The 22,091-nt window shown below is 39.4% G+C and overlaps 1 protein-coding gene across 2 annotated transcripts in view; it reads right to left on the bottom strand.

Moving 5' to 3' along the window:
* NALCN (sodium leak channel, non-selective) overlaps window positions 1–22,091 on the bottom strand; it is a 380,765-nt gene that overhangs the window by 276,590 nt on the left and 82,084 nt on the right. The window lies entirely within an intron of this gene.

The following is a 22,091-nucleotide window of genomic DNA, read 5'->3' as shown; positions in this document are numbered from 1 at the left end:
TTCCTGAATAGAACTTGTGGCCATTTTTAATGACTACATGCCAGATAAAGGAGGCAGCACAGGGCATTTTCCCCTCCCAGCAACCACATAACCACACACCAGTGATGTGAATAATTCCTCATTGATTCAGAGAACTAAGTGCCCAAGTGATCTACCTGAGGTACCAAGGTCAGTAAGCAGTAAAACTAAGATTGAGATGGTTTCATTGTACCATTCTGGAAAGAATTCCAGACTACAGCTTCTGAGTTTTAAGTTCCCGAACTATCTTCACCACTAAATTTCTGTGTGATCTTGGACAGACCTCTTATTGTTACTATTTCCCTATTTGCAAAAGGACATACTGCTTCCTCTTATTTGGGGGATATGACATAAGATACTCCATTATATTTCTATCATCTGTGGCATATGGGAAATATGGACTAGTAAATGTTGAATTTTGGAGAAAATACATGTCGTATGAAAATACTTAAAGAATTTTATTGGTGTGAAAATGTAAATTATAAGGGGGAGGATGTCATCATGGTTAAGTGTGTAGGATCTTGTCCCAGACTGCTGGGTTCATTCTAGTTCCCCTAATTATTATCTGTGAGCCCTTAGGCAAGTTACTTAGCCTTTCTCTGCTTTAGTTTCCCCCATTAAAATGAGAAATGATAACATATGCCTCATATTGTTGGATTAAGTGACGTAATTTCTGTAAAACATTGGCCTATGTTGAGCACTTAATACATGTTAGCTATCAGTATAATTATTATAAAAATAGAAACAGTTGTCCAAGATTATTTTTGTGAGAAGACAAATAATTAAAAATATACTATTAAATGAAAAGCTGTTTATGAAACAAACATGATATATGTTGTTATTCATACTGCTATGCTCATTTTTTCTACTCAAATTCTTCTACTAGAAATGAGTTCACTATCGAATATAAGCCTTTTATACATGTGTTCATTTATGTTCTAACCACACAGACATTTAAAACTAGAACATGTCTAGGACCACATGTCCAAAAGAAGAGGGTTACTAACGTGGGTTGATTTCTTCTCTGAGCCTGTTTGTCCAGGAAAAGACATCAGAGCATCAGTGAACACTAAGGCAAGGACGACAAGAGAACAACAGAGAAGCCTAGCAGCGAAAAGGAACAAGCAAGAAATAAGAAGTCTTGAAATAAAAGCTTAGAGAAAGAAGAAAAGCATATTCCATTTGGTGAATGCCTTTTATACACTTGTTTGTGCTAAGTACTTTATCTAAAATAGAGGGTCGCTATGAGTCAGAATTGACTCGATGGCAACGGGTTTTTTTTTTTTTTTTAATGTACCACCTCTCATTTTAAGAATCATACTATGTGCATTGGAGAGTCACTGCCATAACAGCTGGTATTTTTTAAAACATATTTCCTTTCAAGGCTCTTTTACATACATAGATGCTAAGGAAATCCCTGTCTTGTCAGGCTGGTAGGTGGGTAGAGGGGAAGGAGGGCATGTATTATCAATTACATTTTACAGAAAAGGAAAGCAAAGGTCACCATTTAATGAACTGGCCAAAGGTGGAAAGTTAGAGTTGGAAAGACAACTGACATCAGCAGGTTTCAGGTCTTAAACTCTCTTTTTTCTTTACCATGCTCCATATATTTTCTCTTGCTTGAGACAAGGATTAAAAAAAAAAAAAAAAGATATTCTTTTCTCTTATTATCCTGGATTTAAATAAAGTTAATTCCCCCTCCTCCCAAGGACTGTTATGGCTAAGTTGTAGCATAACAAGGAACTCATGCAAGAAGATAGCTTTTAAGCGAAAGGGTCAGACAAGACCAGCACCTACGAAAAATAAAATGCCAAGAAAACAAAAGTGACTGCTTCCATTAATGATTTACATGTACTAAAAATGTACAACATTTTTGCTTTTGTGGACTGAATACAAAGGACAATTTCAACAGAAAGCAAGTAATTCATGTCCCTTATTTTCTTTCAGGTAATTTGAACTAAAACAGAAAAGTGGCTACGGAAATCCGTTATGAATTACCATTAAAGTAAATAGCTTTAAAAATTGACCATTTTCAGATAGAATATGGAGTTTTCAATGTAAGATTAAAATTTGAGAGGAACACTGGAAATTATCTTCCCTCTGCTGGCTTGGACTTTTCTTTATTATATCTACAGGGAAGATGTTATTTGGAATTAAATTAAAAAATAGCATGTCCAACAACAATGCTCAAGCTTTTATTCCATTTTTCCTAATGCGACATGGAGAAAAGGAAAAAAGTGAAAACCCACAGAGCACCTCAAAAAGCAGAATGTGTTGTTAAGAAATGAAACACTTGGGAAAACATAACCAAAAATACCCCAGCAAAATGCTTACTATTGAAAAAAAAAATGTTTCCCATAATTATGAACTATGCTAGGTAAATGAGCTTTGAACATGAAACTAGCAACTGAATGAGCAAAGACAAATAAACTAGAGAGTCCTTTCTCAATATTTTTCTACCATTGGCTTTGCAAAATATATGCAAAGAAAGTCACTGAAGATTTTCCAGTTGTTGACCAATATTTAACCAACCAGCTGCCATCTAGGCAACTCTGACTCATGGTGACCCCACATGTGTCAGAGCAGAGCTGTGTTCCATAGGGTTTTCATTGGGTGATTTTCAGAAGTAGATTGCCAGCTTTTTCTTCCAAGGCACCTCTGGGTAGACTTATACCTCAGGCCTTTCAGTTAGCAGCTGACCATGTTAACCATTTGCACTACCCAGGGATCCCAACCAATCCTCCTTTTTCTTTGGGAAGTAGACAGCCCTGAAAAAGAAACTGTAGCTGCTCAAACTTATTTTGCACATCCTCACCTCTCTACCTGCACTGTGGTGCTTCCCTCTGCTCCACTGCCTGGCTCCCCTGTAGCTGGACAGCTCAGCTCACTCCTTTGTCCTCAGCCACTATAGGTCCCACCTTCAGAACTCCCCTGTCACTTCCATCATATCACTTATCACGCTGAACTCTATTACCTTGTTTAAGCAATCGTGTGCTAACCAAAAGGTTAGCAGTTCAAATCCACCAGCCACTCCTTGGGAATCCCATGGGGCAGTTCTGTCCTATAGGGTTGCTGTGAGTTGGAATTGACTCAACGGCAACGGGTTTGGTTGTTTATTTATTTATTTTTTTTGGTATGTGGGAGCACTCTAAAGTTAAAAATATGAACATTCCACAGATAACTTTGAAACAAAAGGAGATATTTGATAGTTAACTGACTTTAGAAATGTTTTACTGATTTTCAAAATTCACTTAAAATACATATGCATACATAAATTTAAAAGCCCATGCTACAAATAAACAAGAAGAGCGTTCTTTATGTGATTCAGCATGGAAATTTTCTAGAAAACATTGTATTAATAAATACAAAGTATTTTCTCTGGATATACTCCAGCATGTTTTTATGTGCCTACACATTTCTATGAAAGGAACACCTTTTTGTTCAGTGAATAATGATTCTACAATATCATCTGGGAATATGACGTATCCTATTATGAAAGAATGAGACCTGTTCCAAAAAATGTCTCTAGTGAACTTCTAGAATAGCACCACGTTCTTCTACCCTAAACTCTAAAGGCACAAATTAAAGCTGTGACAGAAGGAAAATAACAGCAACGACACTTAGCCCAAAAACCCTCCTAATTTCATTCATTCTTCCTAACCTCGACCATTGGTGGTTTGGATTGACTGGATTAATAAGACCCACACGTCTCCATTTACAAGACGAATACATGCCTCCAAACTTTCTGTATGGCTGCCTGTGCTGAGAAATGATCATATTCCTGTATGTTTTGATTATCTTTAAGATTATGTTCACTGATCTGTCATCTTCTGATGTCTCTTTTTCCATGGACAAAAAAAGGGGAAGTTGTCTGCTTTCTGGGACTATTATCAATTGTTTCTTCTAAGCATAGGTTACATAACCCCGTTAAGTCATTCTGTTCTCAACTATGTCAGGGCCACAAAATCGTGGTGATAAATAATAAATTACAATCCTAGACTTCCTCAACTACCCCTTCTCCCTCAACACAACAGCAATGGTGCTATTCTGATGGTGGCAATACCCAATCTACTGTCAAGGAATTTGAGAAGTTAGAGTTCATAAAGTAGGCTTAAGATAGTTGAATTAGAATGAGTGTCTGTTATGGGCTGAATTGTTTCTCCCCAAAAGATATGTTGAAATCATAACCCCCAGTACCTGTGAATGTGTGTGGAAATAGGGTATTAGAAGATGTTTTTGGTTAATGTGACGTCATACTGAAATAGGGTAGGCCCTTACCCAATATTATTTGTGTCCCTACAAAAAGAGGAGGAGAGACACAGAGGGAAAATGGCCATATGAAGACAGATGCAGAGACTGGAGTGATAGATATATCTACATGTCAAGGAGCACCAAGGATAGCAGGGAACCACAAAACGCTAGGAAGAGGCAAGGAAGCGCCTTCCTGGACAGCCTTCAGAAAGAGGGCATAAACTTGCCAACACCTTGATTTTAGACTTTTAGCCTCCAGAACTATGAGGCAATAAATTTCTATTGTTCTAAGACACTCAATTTGTGCTACTTTGTTACGACAGCTCTAAGAAATGAATAGAGTGCCCAAGGCCTAACCCTGAACAGTACTCTTAACCCCTACACCCAGAATTCTTAACAGGACCAAAAGGGTCCCTTATGCAACCATCCAGTCCATCTTCTCTCGCAATGTTTGAATACTCAAAGTAATGCTCCTGAACGCCACTGATACGCAACACACCACCACCTGAGGCAGCCTTATCCCAGGTCATATAAGAGCCAGTTCAGTTGGACATTGGGCATGGCTTAGTCCCTTTAGGAACCTACTCTTGAGCCTGCAAAGCAATGCAAGCTACATGTGTCTGCAGAATTAGTTCCTGCAACACCTTTGAGCTGGTCATTTCTCATTCCATTTAGGTCCCACTGTGGGTGTTGGGGGGGCAACAGGTATTTGCCTTCTCATTTGGTCCTTTAACTTTTCCCACCTGATGTGTACTTTCTTCCTTTATTTTTGAAATTTACCTGATTGGCTTCATTTCCCACCTGGAAAAAAAAAAAAAATCTTTTTTTTTTTTTTTTTAACACATATCATATGTGGATGGCAACATTTCCCATAACCCCAGAGCATCAATTTCCCTCCAAATTTTTAAAGTTGCTCTCTCTGTTCTTCCAGTTGACTTTAACTTGTCAGTGATAGGCTAATTGACCTTCACCTCCAGATGGGAAAACAACTACAAGTGAATAGCTGGGATGTATCCAGTGCCTCAATATATTGGTCTTGACCGGTGGATTTAACTGTGGGAGAATATAATACCAATACTAAATATCAAATAGATGCTTACTCTCTCAACTACAGTTGCAAGGGCTAAATATTGAATCTCGAAAAGTGACCAAATGAGAAAACCCATGTAAAGAGTTTGATCTTTGGAGCTCTCCATTATTAGAAACACAACCTGCTCAAGATCGCATGAGCTGTCCTTTATTTAGTTTTCATTGGTTTTGCTATGTTTGCATTCATACAACTTGTCTTATTCCCCAATTCAATTATATTTTTAAACTCTAAAACTGCTCCATAGAGCAATATTCTTATCAAACATCAGAACAGGGAAAAATACCTTTGCAAAGTTTAAGACTGAATTAGCCAAAGCCACCCAAAGAAGTAAGTTGTACTGTCAATTTGAACTTAGGTTGAATTTACTGTTATTTAAATACTTAAGTGTCAATGTGAAATAAATAACCCATTAAAGGGGGACAGCTGGCTTAATTAGTTGACAATCTAATTCAAGGTTCCTCAATGTTTCCAGTATTGACCCTTGGGGCTGGATAACTCTTTGTTGTGTGGGACTCTTCCGTGCAATGCAGGACCTTTAGCAGTATCCCTAACTTCTACCCACTACATTCCAGTAATATCCCCACTTCTCAAGTTGTGACAATCAAAACTGTCCCCAAACATTGCTGTGTCCTCCCCACTGCTCTAAGTTGATAGCCTTTCTAATTCTGCAGCTTTTGCCCTCCAGAGCCTAGCTTAAGACCTGCTGTTGTTGTTAGGTGCTGCCAAGTTGGTACAGACTCATAGCGACCCTATGTACAACAGAACAAAACACTGCCTGGTCCTGTACCATCCTCACAATCATTGTTATGCTTAAGCCCATTGTTGCAGCCACTCTGTCAATCCATCTCATTGAGCATCTTCCTCTTTTCTGCTGACCCTCTACTTTACCAAGCATGATGTCCTCCAGGGACTGGTCCCTCGTGATAACATGTCCAAAGTATGTGAGATGAAGTCTTGCCAACGTTGCTTCTAATGGGCATTCTGGCTGCACTTCTTGCAAGAGAGAGTTGTTCATTCTTCTGGCAGTCCGTGGTGTATTCAATATTGTTGCCAACACCATAATTCAAAGGCTTCAATTCTTCTTAGGTCTTCCTAATTCATTGTCCAGCTTTCTCATGCATATGAGGTGACTGAAAACACCATGGCTTGAGTCAGGCTCACCTTAGTCCTCAAAGTGACATCTCTGCATTTTAACACTTTAAAGAGGTCTTTTACAGAAGACTTGCCTAATATAATGCATTGTTTGATTTCTTGACCTAGCATATAATTTATACTAAGTATTTTTGAACTGAATTAAGATTTCATCACTTGGCATAAAGGAAAATGGAATAGTTGTGAGATTTAACAAATTTTCTCTTTCGGTTTATAAACTGTTTTGGGATTAAACAATTTCAGGCCAAAGGAGATCCCTCAAAATGCATTTTTCTTAAGTATATTGATTATGCAATAGTCTACAACTGTATTTGTCACTTTATTCATCTTTAAAGATTCTTAAGGGGAAAAGTCTAGGGTCCTAAGAAATCATTGTTTATGTAAAATACTTGCCACATCATATACTGCTCAATAGTAACATTACATTAATATTTATCAGTTCTTTCTTTCAAGAACTGTACATTGGAAGAAAAATCTTGTTTATTAATTCTTCTGCCTCTTGAAATATTATAAGATGACTGTTTGAACACACTTGCATGTCAGCAGGGATATCTTTGTAGGATGAGACATTACAAGTATATTCATTCCATCTTAAAATTCACATATTTTGAATGAAACAAAGGGCACAATATTTTCTCCATCAAAAATTATAGCAGTATATTCTAATTATTCTAGGACAAACCACAAACATGATTTTTTGCAAAATTTCAGGTTATGCTCTGTGGCAAGACGAGGCATTCAATATATTCATTGACAAACACAGAAGAAAACATCTATCAGTTGTCCTTGTTTATGGACTCCTGCTCTGTCTGGTCCATGAAACAGTGTTAAATATAAACAGGGTAAACTGTTCATAGAATGTAGATACAACAATGTAACAACATGGCTGGTTCTTTAATTTAACTATAACTTGTTATTTTGCAGTCACATAGTGAAGATAAAGTCTGTCCTGAAATTCCTTTTTTTTTACTTATTTACGTATTTTTTTGTGAGCTCTCAATTTTTTTCACCCTCTGGTAGTCTTCCTAACTCTCTGGTAATATACACACGTTTTCAAACACATATTTAAGTGTATTTTAGTCAATGGTCAGTTGTGAAATTCTTGGAAACACGAATAGCATGTTTTTTTTTTTTCCCCCACTAAACTGCCCCCACACCACAACAATATTTATTTTTTCACATGAACTGATAACTTAAATGCTAATGATTGGATCTGTGGTGATAACACATTTAATCTGTTGGTCATTATCATAAAGTAAATTTATCTGTAAGGAATCAATATGAAAACTTTCAGTAAGATTTTTGTATTCTTAAAATGGACATCCGGACATAACAAACGCTTGCTACTAAGGCTACTGTTTCAACATATACGAAGTGCAAATAGAGCCAATAGGCCAGGATTATCCATAAATGCCTATGGTGAATTGTAGGTTTACTCAAAAATAAATCAGCTAGAATTAAATTACTTGGGATGACGTCACTGTTTTAACAAATAATATCTTTAGGAACAGCAATGTTTTCCTTGAAATGTTGTTAATTTTGCTAAAATACACTACAAAAATAATGAACTCAAGTGCTTCCTCTGATAGACTCTATTATAACTTTATGACTATCATCTTCAACACAACTCGTGTACAGGCTTGACTAATAATCCACACACACTCCACCTAATGAATTGTCATGTGGCAACAGGCACAAAACAAAACATTTTTTTAATTTTGCTATTCTAGAACATGAAATACACAAACAGGACTTCTGTTGCTCTAAATGCTCTGAAATTTCCTTATATACTTTAGGCTTTTGAGTTGAGTTTTAGCTTAGAGTTATGTTTTTTTTTTTTTTTTACAGCTAACCAACCTTTTGGTACAATTTTAACCCACTGGTGAAATCACTTGGACTGTCTTCTTAAACCTTACTGTCTGCTGCACAAAATTTTTGCAATAAGATCAAAGGTCATATAGGAAACAAAAGCAAAAACAAAAAAAATGTACCTGTACAGATTGACGTATATCTTCTAAACTCACTTTTTAAATAAGTATTAAAGATGTTTAGTTGAAGTATATTTTTTCAGGCTTGGAAAATTCTAAACTCCCAAGTTCTAAGTATCAAATATTCTAGAAAAGGAGAGGTGAAAGCTTTAACTCTACTAGTCACAAATGGAAAAGAAGTGTTGACAGGCCGAATGCTGACATTGGCAGGAAAGTTGAGGTTTTAAAGCTGAATGGTTCCAATGACGCGCAACACACAGGCCAGTGAAAACACAGCCTGCCTTCTGGTGTTGGGCAATTTCCAGGTAGGCTGGGAGTAAGGGTAGCAAGCCAGAGGTCATGCCAGACACCAGTTATCCCTCTGCCTTTGAGGAGCAGTGATCTCAGGTCAAAGAAGTTTCTTGGAAATTCATTTTTTGTTAGTTGACTTCAAAAAGCTACACTTAGCCAGAGTTAGCTTTCATTCACCTTCCCTAACATTCAATGTTAATGAATAAGTCAACTCTCTACATTGACCATGGGTCAGCCAGTTAGCCACCCTGGGCCTCAGCTTTCCATCCATACCCTAGGGCAACAATGATATCTGCTGGTCACTGGAAGCCTACAAGGAAAGAGTGAAATCCGTAGCTATGGAAGCACCAAATAAATGTTCATCGGCAGCTTTTAACATTTATTCCCAAAAAGTAAATAAAAAATCACACCAGACATACCGTTCTCTTAGTGTGTTTTTGTTCTATCCCTCATTTTTGAAAGATTTATTAAAAATCCATTTCTTAGAAACTTATAATCAAAGGAAATCAATGCAACAGGGCCAGAACGTCATGTAATTTTTAGGGAGCTAATAGCTACGACTACAGAATTTCACAATAGTCCAAAATATTAGAACCAAGTGTTTGGAGAAAGTACTAAGATTTTCTTTTCTTCATACTTTTGGGATATACATAATTCAGATCTCTGCATTATCACGTATGAAAGAAATAAAAGATTAACTTTGAGGGAGACTTGGTCAGTTTTCGGTTAAATGTCTGAAAAGTAGTATTTATAGTTTCATTTTTAATAGCAAGGATGGCTGAAATAGTAAATAAGCACAGGATCAAAAGATCAGCCAAGATTGGAAATAACGAACAACGGACATTTGTTCACATAGGCATATGGTGTTCAATTCCAACTCACGTCTAAATGGAAAGAAAGAAAGATGCCATGGTGGTATTGACTAAATGAAATTTGTAATAAACAGGAGATAAAAAATACAAATAACACATTTTTTTTTTCTGGCACATAGACTTAACAGAAACCAAAAGTCTCATTTGTGCTAAGATAAATGCCAAATTTCCATGATTTACAGTGAAAGGTTTAATTTCAGTATTTTAAAATTAATATAATAATAAACTAAACTAAAAGTAAGGACATGCTCCAACATCATTCTTACTAATATTAAAATTGAATGATTACAACTGAATAGGAAATATTAACTAATTGGTCAAATTTAAAAACAATACATAGGGAAATTTATTTTTTTGTCTTATACCTTTTACATTTATATATGTATGAAAAAATATTGACATGATTTTTCTTGTATTTTCTTTCTACTTTCTTCCATGAACTTCTAAAGCCTAGAACCGTATTTAAAAACATAATTTCCAACTGGTTTAGATTTATTTTTTGGATGTGTCTAGGATTCTGTTTTAGATTTATTAGTATTATGGTATAATTGGGAAACATTTTTCATGTATTAAAAGTTATGCTACTTAAAGAGTAAGAACATATATATTCTTACTTGTACAGCATTTCCTTTATAAACCTAAACACTATATACTAAACCAAACCAACCTCATTGCCATCAAATCGATTCCAACTCATAATGACCCCACAGAACAGAGTAGAACTGCCCCACAGTGTTTCCAAGGAGCGGGTGGTGGATTCCAACTACTGACCTTTTGATGAGCAGCTGAGCTCTTAACCACTGTGCCACCAGGGCTCCAAACACTATGTAAGATACATAAAAATGTGCATAAATAGTAGTCAATTAACTTTTTTATTTGAGATATAGATCAGAAATAGTATGGATAAAAGAGCACTTTTGATTAAAATGAGAATTTTAAAATAACATGTGCAAAGTTGATTCCCTCCACACACCTGGTCTAGGCTGCCCGGTCGTAATTTGGCTCCTGTAACTGATGATAGCACAATGAGGCCATCATTAGCACAAAGTCAGGCTGGCCTGTGACAGTGGAGGCTCTCCTGGCTGGCCAAGCCACTGTGTCAGCATGCTACCACACCATATGCCATTCTCCCCACTAACAAATTTCTCTCCTTATGCCTTAATATCTACCCATTTCTCTGCTTGATTTTAACAACAAACGGTAAGGCAATAATAGATACAGATGATGAAGTGATAATAAAACAGTGGAGGAAGATGAAGGAAAAAAAAAAAAGGCTTTCATGAGGTTCACCCATTATATAGTAACACAACAACTGAAGCCTTTGGCTTTGGGCAGTGATCTGGCCTGCTTATGCCTGCAATGAAGTATCTCTCCATGCTTTCATTAGGCACACTGGCAAGACTGCTGGGCCAGGCCAGAGCTCTCTTGGCCAGCAATCATGTTTCCAGCAAATATCTGGGCTAATGGCATCAAGAGAGCAATCAGACATTTGCACTCTGGCTGATGGAGTGATATTAACTTTTTACCCCTGGTCAGGAGGACAATAGAAAAAATCATTCCTGGACATGCTATTTAATGTCCCTCCCACAGGAAAAGAATCTCTGAAATATAGTGTAGGTATTTAAAGCTTTATTTTTTCTTTAATTCATTATTCAGCAGGTATTTAGACTCTTTGTTCCTACTCAACAATCAATGTATATTCATAAATCTTTGAGCAATGTGTGTGTGTCTTAGAAATAACTTTTTAAGCCAATTTTTTGAGATTTGATAATCTCATTTTAAAGACATACAGGAATATCTAAAATGTTTTTAAAGAAAAAAAAATATACGTATATATTGCTGATGTAGCCCAGCATTATACAACTGACGGAGGGTTTTCATGAAACTCCATGATAGATTCATTCAACAACCCTGTGGATTAGGGATGAGAAGCAGGGCAGGTGATACCTCTTTCTGAGAGCTGAGGAAACGGAGTTGAATGTTTCATCCAAATTAACATGTCTTTTATCTCTTTAACGCCAAGTCATTTTTTGCCTCTTTGTCAATGGTGATTACATGTGGATTGGAAATAAGTAACCACTATAGTAACTATGGAGCTCTGGTGGCACAGTGGTTAAGAGCTCAGGCTGCTGACCAAAGGGTCGGCAGTTCAAATCCACCAGGTACTCCTTGGGAACTCTATGGGGCAGTTCTACCCTGTGCTATAGATTCACTACGAGTCAGAATCAACTTGATGGCAATGGGTTTATAATAACAATGAAGGCCTGTTGGGACAGTGTTTAAGAGCCCAGGCTGCTAACCAAAAAGTCAGCAGTTCGCATCCATCAGCTGCTCCTTGGAAACTCTAATGGGCAGTTCTCTGTTCTATAAGGTCACTGTGAGTTGGAATCAACTCCCCAGCAACAGGTTTGAATTTTTCTTTTTTTAATCATAACTATTTTTTTTTTTATAAGGTCACTGTAAGTTGGAATCCACTGGACTGCAATGGGCTTGGTTTGGTTTTTGTAGTAAATGATATACATGCAAGGAAACCCTGGTGGCGCAGTGGTTAAGTGCTATGGCTGCTAACCAAAGGGTCGGCAGTTTGAATCCGCCAGGCGCTCCTTGGAAACTCTATGGGGCAGTTCTACTCTGTCCTATAGGGTTGCTATGAGTCGGAATTGACTCAACGGCACTGGGTTTTTTGGATATACATGCAAAAGTTGGATAATGAAAAAGGAAGACAGAAAAAGAATTGATATATTCAAATTGTGGAGTTGGCCAAAAACACTGAACATACCATGAACTGCCAGAAGAACGAACGAACCAGTCTCCGGAGAAATACAACCAGAATGCTCCTTAGAAGCAAGGATGGTGAGATTTATACTTGCTTATTTTTAATTTTGAACATATCATCAGGAAAGACCAATTGCCAGAAAAGGATGTTATGTTTGATATAGTAGAGGGTCAGTTAAAACAAGGGAAACCCCCAGTGAAATAGATTAATACAATAGCCGGAACAATGGACTCAAACATATCAGTATCATGAAGGTGGCACAGGACCAGGCAAGGTTTTGTTCTGTTATACGTAAGGAAGTTCGCCATGAGTGAAAGTGGACTTGATTGCAACTTAAAACAGCAACATGGTAACTGCATTATGTAGGTTTTCTTCAACTTCAAAGCATTTGCTATTGCCTTAATGGATTTATAGCACATTTCCAGGCCAAACTATTCAAGTTTAAGGGGGCACAAGGACTTTTCATCATCAATACAGATATTTTAGTGAAAGGGCCCTTTCTCTTGGCTTATTTACTCCCTTCAGCCTTTTATTACTTATATTTTGACCTAGAATCCTTGGCTACCTCATACTTGAAAAAATATGGATAGTCAAAAAATTGATCCTCAAGATTTAATCTGTTTTTGCATGATACATTCACATACAACCATTATCTCTTGTTTTTCCTCAAAGCTTTGATTTTGGGGGATAATTCCCCAATACAGTGTGGCAAATTCCATTTCTTATTTTATTTTATTGATAAATGGAGTATTTTTAAAAGTTTGCCCAAATTTTAAAGGTTCAAGCTTATTTGCTTATCTTCTCTTTCCCTCTCTAATTGTAGGCTCCACAAAGCAGTAAGTTTGTTTTGCTCACTGTCATATTCCTAGTGCCTAGAACAATGCCTGACACATAATATAAAGGAATGCTAATTTTGACAAAACACATAAATGTATCATAACTGAATAAATGAAAGTAACAAAGCAGAGAGCAGGTCAGGGAAACAGGCTGGTGGAAATATTGAAAAAGAAAATATGCATCGGATGGAAGGGTATGCGGCATGAGAGAAGTAGAAATTATAGAGGTCAACAGACTTTGAAGGCTGGCCAGTCTGCTCATCTGCTATCTCAGAGGGGCTCCAAAAAAGAAAAAAAAAGTTGCCTTCGAGTCAATTCTGACTCATAGTGACCCTATAGGACAGAGTAGAACTGCCGTATAGAGTTTCCGAGGAGCACCTGGTGGGTTTGAACTGCCGACCTTTTGGTTAGCAGCTGTCATGAATTAATTATGTCCCCCCAAAAGTATGTGTAACAACTTGGTTAGGCAAAGATTCACAGTATTCTGTGGTTGTCCTCCATTTTGTGATTGTAATTTTATGTTAAAGAGGATTAGGGTGGGATTGTAATACCCTTACCAGGTCACATCCCTGATCCAATATAAAAGGAGTTTCCCTGGGGTGTGGCCTACACCGCCTTTTATATCTGAAGAGATAAAAGGAAAGGGAAGCAAGCAGAGAGCTGGGGACCTCATACCACCAAGAAAGCAATGCTGGGAGCAGAGCACGTCCTTTGGACCTGGGATCCCTGAGCGAAGCTCCTAGTCCGGGGAAAAATTGATGAGAAGGCCGGCAGAAACAGAAAGCCTTCCCCTGGAGTTGATGCCCTGAATTTGGACTTCTAGCTTACTTTACTGCGAGAAAATAAACTTCTCTTTGTTAAAGCCATCCACTTGTGGTACTTCTGTTATAGCAGCACTAGGTGACTAAGACAGCAGCTCTTAACCACTGTGCCACCAGGGCTCCTTAGAAGGGCTCCAGACGTGGACTATTTGTATTAACTACTATGGAGAGATGGTGTCTGAGGCCAACTGGCGACCCCACGCCAGCTGCCGGAGCTTCTGATGCTCATGGCAGTAGACCTGCTTTGCCTGCCTGAGGACATCACTGCCAGACACAGCTGCCTCCTGACTGCAGGTACTGCCCACTCCCCGTCCACCTCCCGGTGTCTCTCATTGCTGTGTTAGTAGATCAACTTCCTTCCAGACCTCTGGCTTCCATTTCCTCTGTGGATCCCCATTTTATTGCCTTATGGGACCCTTCTCCCATACCGTTCCTTGGCAATGTGGATATATCCATTGCTTTACCCTCCATTTCCACAAACCCTCTAGGTCCAACAGCGCCGGTGCTCACAGATGGACTTTTCCACCTAATCTGCCCTGACCTTCTCTTGCCAAACTCTTTACCCAGGTTCTTATGCTGGCTTTGTCTTTAGGGCCAGTGTTTACAGGTCATTCACAGGCTTCAGAATACCACCATACCCCGCCTCGACATTACAAGAATTATAATATTATTACATTAATTAAAGTGTCTAGCCCTTGAAACAAATTAGTGTGGGCCAGGCTTTAGCACATTTAATTCTCGCAACCACCTTAGTATGAGTAATCCAGTTTTACAGATAAAGAAACTGGGTCTGAGGCAAGTTAAGTAGTTTGTCCAAGGTCACATAGCTAGGAAGCTGCAGAGATGGGGTTTGAACACCCCATCTTTGTAGGTCCTATCCTTACTGTTCCACTAAACTGCCTACTGCCTCGATTACTCAAATACATGTGCCTTTGCTACGTCCTTCTTCAGCAAGCCACGTAGCCCAGGCTGCCATGGAGAATGGGGCTTCTGGCCGTGGTCAGAATTCTGACCGCTGAAGAGACAGGTGTCTCTGGCCCTCGCTGTCTCTCTGTGAGACTGGGTGGCCCTCACACTGTGGGGAGGTAAAAGGCACATCTCCTGATTCTGAGGGTTAGCCCAGCTTGGGGAAAGAAAAGGAGGGCCCTTTGGGCCCCATTTCCCATCAGGAAGAAGCCTGATTCCAACAGAGGAATGGGGCTTTGTGAGATGGACTTCTGTCCCCCCATTCATGCTTTAATCCCCTCTTTCCTGTCAGACTTTCCTTGTGTTGGGGCAGTCTGGGTGCTATATCAGGTGTAGTTCCTTAGCCTCTGGGAATCCACACTCCTCCCTTTAGTTTCTGAGATAACTCCTTGCCTTAGAGTTGATTTCAACTCATCACAACCACACTTGTTTCAGAGTAGAATAGTGCTTCATGGGGTTGTCAATGGCTGTAATCTTAGGGAAGTGGATTGCCAGGCCTTTCTTCTCTGGTATGCTGGGTAGATTCTAACCACCAACCTTTCAGTTAGTTAGTTGTTGCTAGATGAAATCCAGTTGGTTCTGACTCATTGTGACACTATGTACAACAGAACGAAACATTGCCTGGTCCTGTGTCATCCTCACAATTGTTGTTATGCTTGAGCCCACTGTTGCAGCCACTGTGACAATCCATCTCGTTGAGGGTCTTCCTCTTTTTTGCTGACCCTCTACTTTACCAAGCATGATATCCTTCGCCAGGGACTGGTCCCTCCTGATAACATGTCCAAAGTATGTGAGAAGCCTGGACATCCTTGCTTCCAAGGAGCACTCTAGTTATACTTCTTCCAAGACAGACTTGTTCATTCTTCTGGCAATCCATGGTGTATTCAATATTCTTCACCAATGCCATAATCCAAAGACATCAATTCTTCAGTTAGTAGTCAACAGAAAACCATTTGCTCTAACCAGGAACCTTTTCTGAGGTAAAGGGTGGGGCTTTGAAGAGATGCCCTCAGTCACTGGGAGAGCCAAATACGGGGCAGACTTAGAGTCCATGCTTGAAACCTTAGTGCCAACCAGCAGGTGTGAACAGCTTGTTCTGAGCCACCACAGCATGTACTTCTCAGCAAGGGCAAGGTCTAAGCTCTAATTTCTTCTCCCTATTCTAGAAGTCCTTGAGTGTATGGCTTCTCCTTTTCTCATGGACAAAAAAAAAAAAAATACTCAGGATAGTTTCTGGGCAAAGCAATGGTGCCTGGCTTCCATCAGACAGCACCACAGCTCCCTGGACAACTCCTGGCAAGAAACCCAAGGGAATATTAACCTTGAGCTCTCACTGACTCATCACAGGTTACAGAGGGAGAGAACCATCTTATTCCATGCTAGGCCCTTTTATATTTTGATTCTACGTCAACACACTTGCAAGGTCATTCGTATCACCCTCTTTTTTATAGATAATGGAGGAGAAGGTGACTCAATGAGGATGAGAAACTTCTTCAAATTCACCAGAAGCGAGTGGCTGGAGCAGTATTACAATGCGTCTGTGCTCACCTCCAAAAACTATGTTCTTTCTACTCTGCCTTGTGTGTCTGAACTTTCTGAAACTTCTCTTGGCTTGGTTTTGAGGAATTTGAACAAATTCCTTTCTGTTATGCTTTGTGAAAGCAAAATTCTGCTTTTAAAATTAAAAAGACTGATCCAGGAAAAGGGAAGGGAAAGAGGTAAAAATTCCTCTCTGTCTCTTTGGATTAGTCATGGTTCCTTTGTATTTCTGTGTATGTGTAAACATTTATCTGTTTTCCCTCCACTTTGCTCTGTGTTCCTCAGATTACTGTTTAACAAGAGTGGCTGGAGATAGTCTTAGGCATTTTCAGAATTCTAGCCCCAAATCCAGATTTTTAACTTCAAACAGCAAAGATTTTAATTACTTTTGCTAATAGGGAGAAATTATGAGGTAAATCAAAACAACATAAAATTCAAAAATGACTCATTTAATTTGGGGGCATGCCATATGGTTACTTAGTACTATTAAGTCAAAGTCTAAGTATGGCTTTGGTTCCATGATAGAGATATAATCATTTGAGAAGCAGAACATAAAATAGAGAAATTATTTATATAAAAATGCATTTGTTTTGACTCCAAAATGGTGAACTTTTGGAATATATTTACAAATGGCCAGGAATTTTGACCTTTACTTTTTAAAGCTGAGGCAGATATTGCTGGTTGTCTTCCAGACTCACTCTCCCCTTCTTCCTAGGCATATGGCCACTTAGCTAGAGGAGATATTTCCTTGACTTTTGTGCAATGAGATGTGGCCCCGTGACAAAGTTCTTCCTGAGGTGTGCAATTTCCAAGCCATCTACAAAGCCATTTTCCTGGAACATCACCCCTCCTTCCCCTCCCACCAGCTAGAAATAGAGAAGCCCAGGACAAGCTGGGAGAATGTGTTGATGATAGAGCTGCCCCACATGTCTGTACTTCAGGATGATCTCATGGGGCAGCACTCATCCACCCAGGACAATGCCTTCAGAGAGAAATAAACTTGTATCTTATTTGAGTCATTGCATTTTGGGGTCTGTGTTATAAATCTGGCTTCACCCCAACTCATACTTGGACTAATGGACTCAAAGATACCAGTGATCATGAACATGGCACAGGATTGGACAATGGTTTTCGTTTTGTTTTGTTTTTCTGTTATACATTAGGTCACCATGAGTTGGAGCTGGCTTGAGAGCAACTAATGACAGAAATATTCAGAGTAGCTTATGTTCCATGAACACAGTTCTCAGAAACGGCTAGTTGTCAAGGGAATGTGAGTCTGGAAAAATATGCTCTCTAAAAGTTAACAGACAGGTATTTTAGGATCTAATACAAATACATGAAGCAGATTTGATGGTTCAAGGAAAGAAATCAAGGCTAAGTTCAAAAAGGCTTTCGTCAAGGCAGCTTTTGTCCCTGGTAAAAAGTATTAATCTTGCCCTAAATTACTGGCATGTTGAACCACAGGAATTTGTATTCTACACGTACTCTTTGCCCAAGGAGTGAATTTACCCATAGGTTTAAAATAACAAGGTAAGGTTGAAATTTAATGTCACATAAAGGCTTGCTTAAGATTCTTTGGAATGTTCAAAGGAGACACTTTAAACATGAGATTATTACTTTTTAAGTATAGGTTTCAGTTTCATAAAAAATGGTATGATTCAACAATATGAAGTGATAAATTATTTCTCAAGAACGAAGGGTTCTACTTTAAGTTACTTCAATTAAATGCTCCAAAAAACTTTCCAAAGGAGCACAATTTCTTACTGAAAAAAATGTTGATATAGGCAGAATCCTAAGAATAACACACTCACACACACAATCCAACATTACTAAAATCAAAACACACCCACAGAAATTCACATACTTGAAATGACTACCAAGCCTACACCTTGTTATTCTAGGCCAGGAAATATGAGAATTCTTCAGTACTGGAATAGGAAGTATTTTGGCAAACCATTGCAAGTACTTTGAACTCACAGTAGAATGTGATAATGATTGCTATCTCTGTGAGGTATTAACCTGACTCTACATCGTTTGATGAAATTTAGGGATGCATTTCCTTATCTGCCACTCAAAAAATTCTTACTGGCTACTTCAGAGCATCAGCCAGCCTATTGTCATTTTATCTATTAACAAAGAATTCCTAAAGCAGTAGGTTTCAGGATTTTTAGCAAGACTTCAGAATACTGTAGTATGGTTTAAGTGAAATTCATCATGCAGGCAAACTTTGAAAACAGTGATCATCTTACTTTGTAGGAAACATTCTCATTTTAGCCATTGCTGACTTTGTATTTTTGACCAAAGTTAAATAAGCCTCATTGACATAGGACAAAGAAAGTGAGTTTTCTAAATTTAATCTTGGGTGTTTTTCATCATTCAATTTCCTGTTTTAAAATAAAAATGAAAAAAAATTCTACCAACTGTGGCAATTTTAAGCTAAGAGCCAGTCATATTCCTCTTGAAAAACTCCATTTTGGTGTTTATCAGACACCTCAAACTTAGCATGCTATGGGACTGGGATCCTCATATTTTCCCCAGACATGCTCTTCTGGAAGTTAATAAGGATACCATCTATTCTTCAGGTCAAAAACCTTGGCGTGATCATTCTGTTTTAACACACAGACAATCTATCTATATATCGCATTAACTCAACTTTCAGAATATATAAAAAATCTCCCACCTTACTTCCACTTCTACCATACCAGTGCGAGCATGTCCAAGTCTTCATCCCTCACTCTCACCTGGATTACTGAAAGGGTCTCCTAACTGGTCTCTCTCCCATACAGTTGCTCCCCTTCAGTCTATTGTAACCCAGCAGAGTGATTCTCATAGGTTATTTCGCTCTCCTGTGCAAAACACTACAGTGGCTTCCCATCTCATTGGAGAGAAAAAGTCAAAGTCGTTACATTGACGTGTAAGTCTCTACATGTTCTGTCAGCTTGTTACCTCTCTCGCCATGTTCCCTTTTGCTCTTTCCCTGGCTTCACTCGGAAACCCTGGTGGTGTAGTGGCTATGCGCTACGGCTGCTAACCAAAGGGTTGGCAGTTCAAATCCCCCAGACGCTCCTTGGGAACTCTGTGGGGCAGTTCTACTCTGTCCTACAGGGCAGCGATGAATCAGAATGGACTCGACGGTGATGGATTTTGGTTGCTTCACTCAAGACAGACAAGGCTTATATCAGGTGTGCCCCCTCCTCAGGGCCTTTGCAGGTGATGTTTCCCCCTGATTGGCTCACTTTTTCCCCAGACAACCACATGGATTGCTCCCTCACACTTATCATATCCCTGTTTAAATATTACTTTCTCAGAGATGCCATCATAGCCCTCTATCTAAAATTGCAGTCCTTCCTCACAACAGTTCTTCTCCCCCTTGTCTGCTTTACTCTTCTCCTTAACACTTATCACCACATAACATACTACCGTCCTGGGTCCCTAACATCCACGATACATTCTGTGAACAGAATGATTTGGGCTTTAACACCATATTACGGTATACACAGGCAAACCCCAGGTTGCCCGCCCTACCCACCGTTCCACCACCTGAGGAACAGGAGCAGCCCAGCTGTCATCCCCAGCCACTCCCTGCCCACCAAAGCAAACTGTATCCACTGGACACAGGAGGTTGGCTTTGCTGGGTGGGCAGCTGCAGTAGGGGGGCTGCGCTGGCAGGCAGCCAGGTTGGGACTTCGTGCAAGTCCAGGCACAGGGAGGGGGAACGGGGGTGCAGAGAGGTGGCCATGGGGACCTGGCAGGGAGAAGGTGCCTGCTGGTGGTGGCCCTGTGCGGCTGCTTCCTGACCAGGTGCAACCACTACCCTTGTTTGGAGCCGGGACCCCGAAAGTGTCCCAGGCCCAGCAGGCACCCTTGTCATGCCCACGGCAAGAGTGGAGGAGCCTGGCAGGCGCTGACCTGCACTGGGAGTGAATGGCTGCAAGGCTGCTGGCGGTGAATGAAGCCAAGAGGAGGGGAAGGAGGGGGAGGATGGGGTGCTGCTGGGATTGGGATGCGCCCTGGAACCCGGCTGTTCACTCACCCTGGGAATTTGGGGTATTTAAAATTATTAGGGGAAAATAATAAACAAAAGGAGATCTGCTTTCCCTTAAAAACAAAGAAACCAAAAACAACCTTATGGGACCACAGAAGTATATGCATTCGGAGGTTGCTTGAACGGATGTCATACGGGCATGAGTAGTATATATTTTACTTATTTAACTTCTTTTCTCTCTCCTCCTCTAGGATTCCCAAGCTCCTTGAAGTTAAGGATTTCTGTCTCTTTTGTTCATTACTGTGAGAAAATGCCTGCACATAGCAAGTCCTCAATAAATAATTGTTGAATGTTTAATGAGTAAAAATATTTTCCCCAATCATTGGCCAGGATGAGAATGGATAGGAAATAGATGGCAAAGAAACACATTCACATACACATATGCTAGAAATAAAGTAAAATAAACTGGGTAGTGCGTCAGATATTAGCATAGTCGACACATGGAATGTATAAAAAATCTCATTGTCATTAGCTAGCAGCATGAATTAGTGAAATAAGAACAAACAAAGCATATTAGTACATCGAAATTGTTGGGACAGGGGCCAGTCTACGGTAGGAACAGGTGTTATTTTCCTAATATGTTCCCTCTATTTTTTTTATGGCAGATGGCATCTGTATTACACAGCCAGTACAGTCCCATCACCATGAGTTCTCTAGTCTCTAGTGTAATACAATCATATCCAGGGACAGCTACTCTACCTCTCCCCCTGGTCCCCCCCAAAATTTGCCATTGTGTAGATTCGGACTTATAGTGACCTGATGGGACAGAGTAGAACTGCCCCATAGGGTTTCCAAGGCTGTAAATCTTTATGGCAGCAGTAAATCCTATGGAGCAGCTGGTGGTTTTGAACCACCAATCTTTTGGTTAGCAGCCAAACACTTAACCACGGCACCACCAGGGCTCCCTCAGCTACTCTATAGCACACCTTATTCCCACATCATCACCCACACAGTCCCAGGAATCACTCAGTTCTCTGTTCTCTCTATTGGAACAAATTTACAGAACAATTTCTCAACTGAATACAACACAGGATTTATACTGGCAAGAGGGCATTTCATTAAGTCGAAGATTGTCCCACTAATAGAGCTTGGCACCTTCGCTTAAGTTCCATTAAATCCCCGCAGCAGCAGTACCCCGTACAAAGGCAGGTGAGGAAAGCTTTGCATTTAACCTGTCATTTGGACACCTGTAAGATCTGTCGGATGGTCTGTACTTATGTTCTTATCTGAGAATGTACTTATTAGTCACTTCAACATCCTACTAGTGCATGGAGCACAGCAATGGGTAGGTGTGAGAGCTTCTCAGAAATTGCCTCAAACGAGAGCCTAAGGAGGAGCTTTTCAGATGGAAAGAAAAGCTTTTGAAATGAAAAGAATACGGAGTTAAAGACAGAAAGAGGCTTTAAGGAGTAAAACTTAGTTAATACAAAAACAAATAATTCCACT

The sequence above is a fragment of the Loxodonta africana genome, chromosome 23, assembly GCF_030014295.1.
Source record: "Loxodonta africana isolate mLoxAfr1 chromosome 23, mLoxAfr1.hap2, whole genome shotgun sequence".
NCBI classification, from domain to species: domain Eukaryota; kingdom Metazoa; phylum Chordata; class Mammalia; order Proboscidea; family Elephantidae; genus Loxodonta; species Loxodonta africana.
This window is presented reverse-complemented; position numbering and strand designations above follow the sequence as displayed.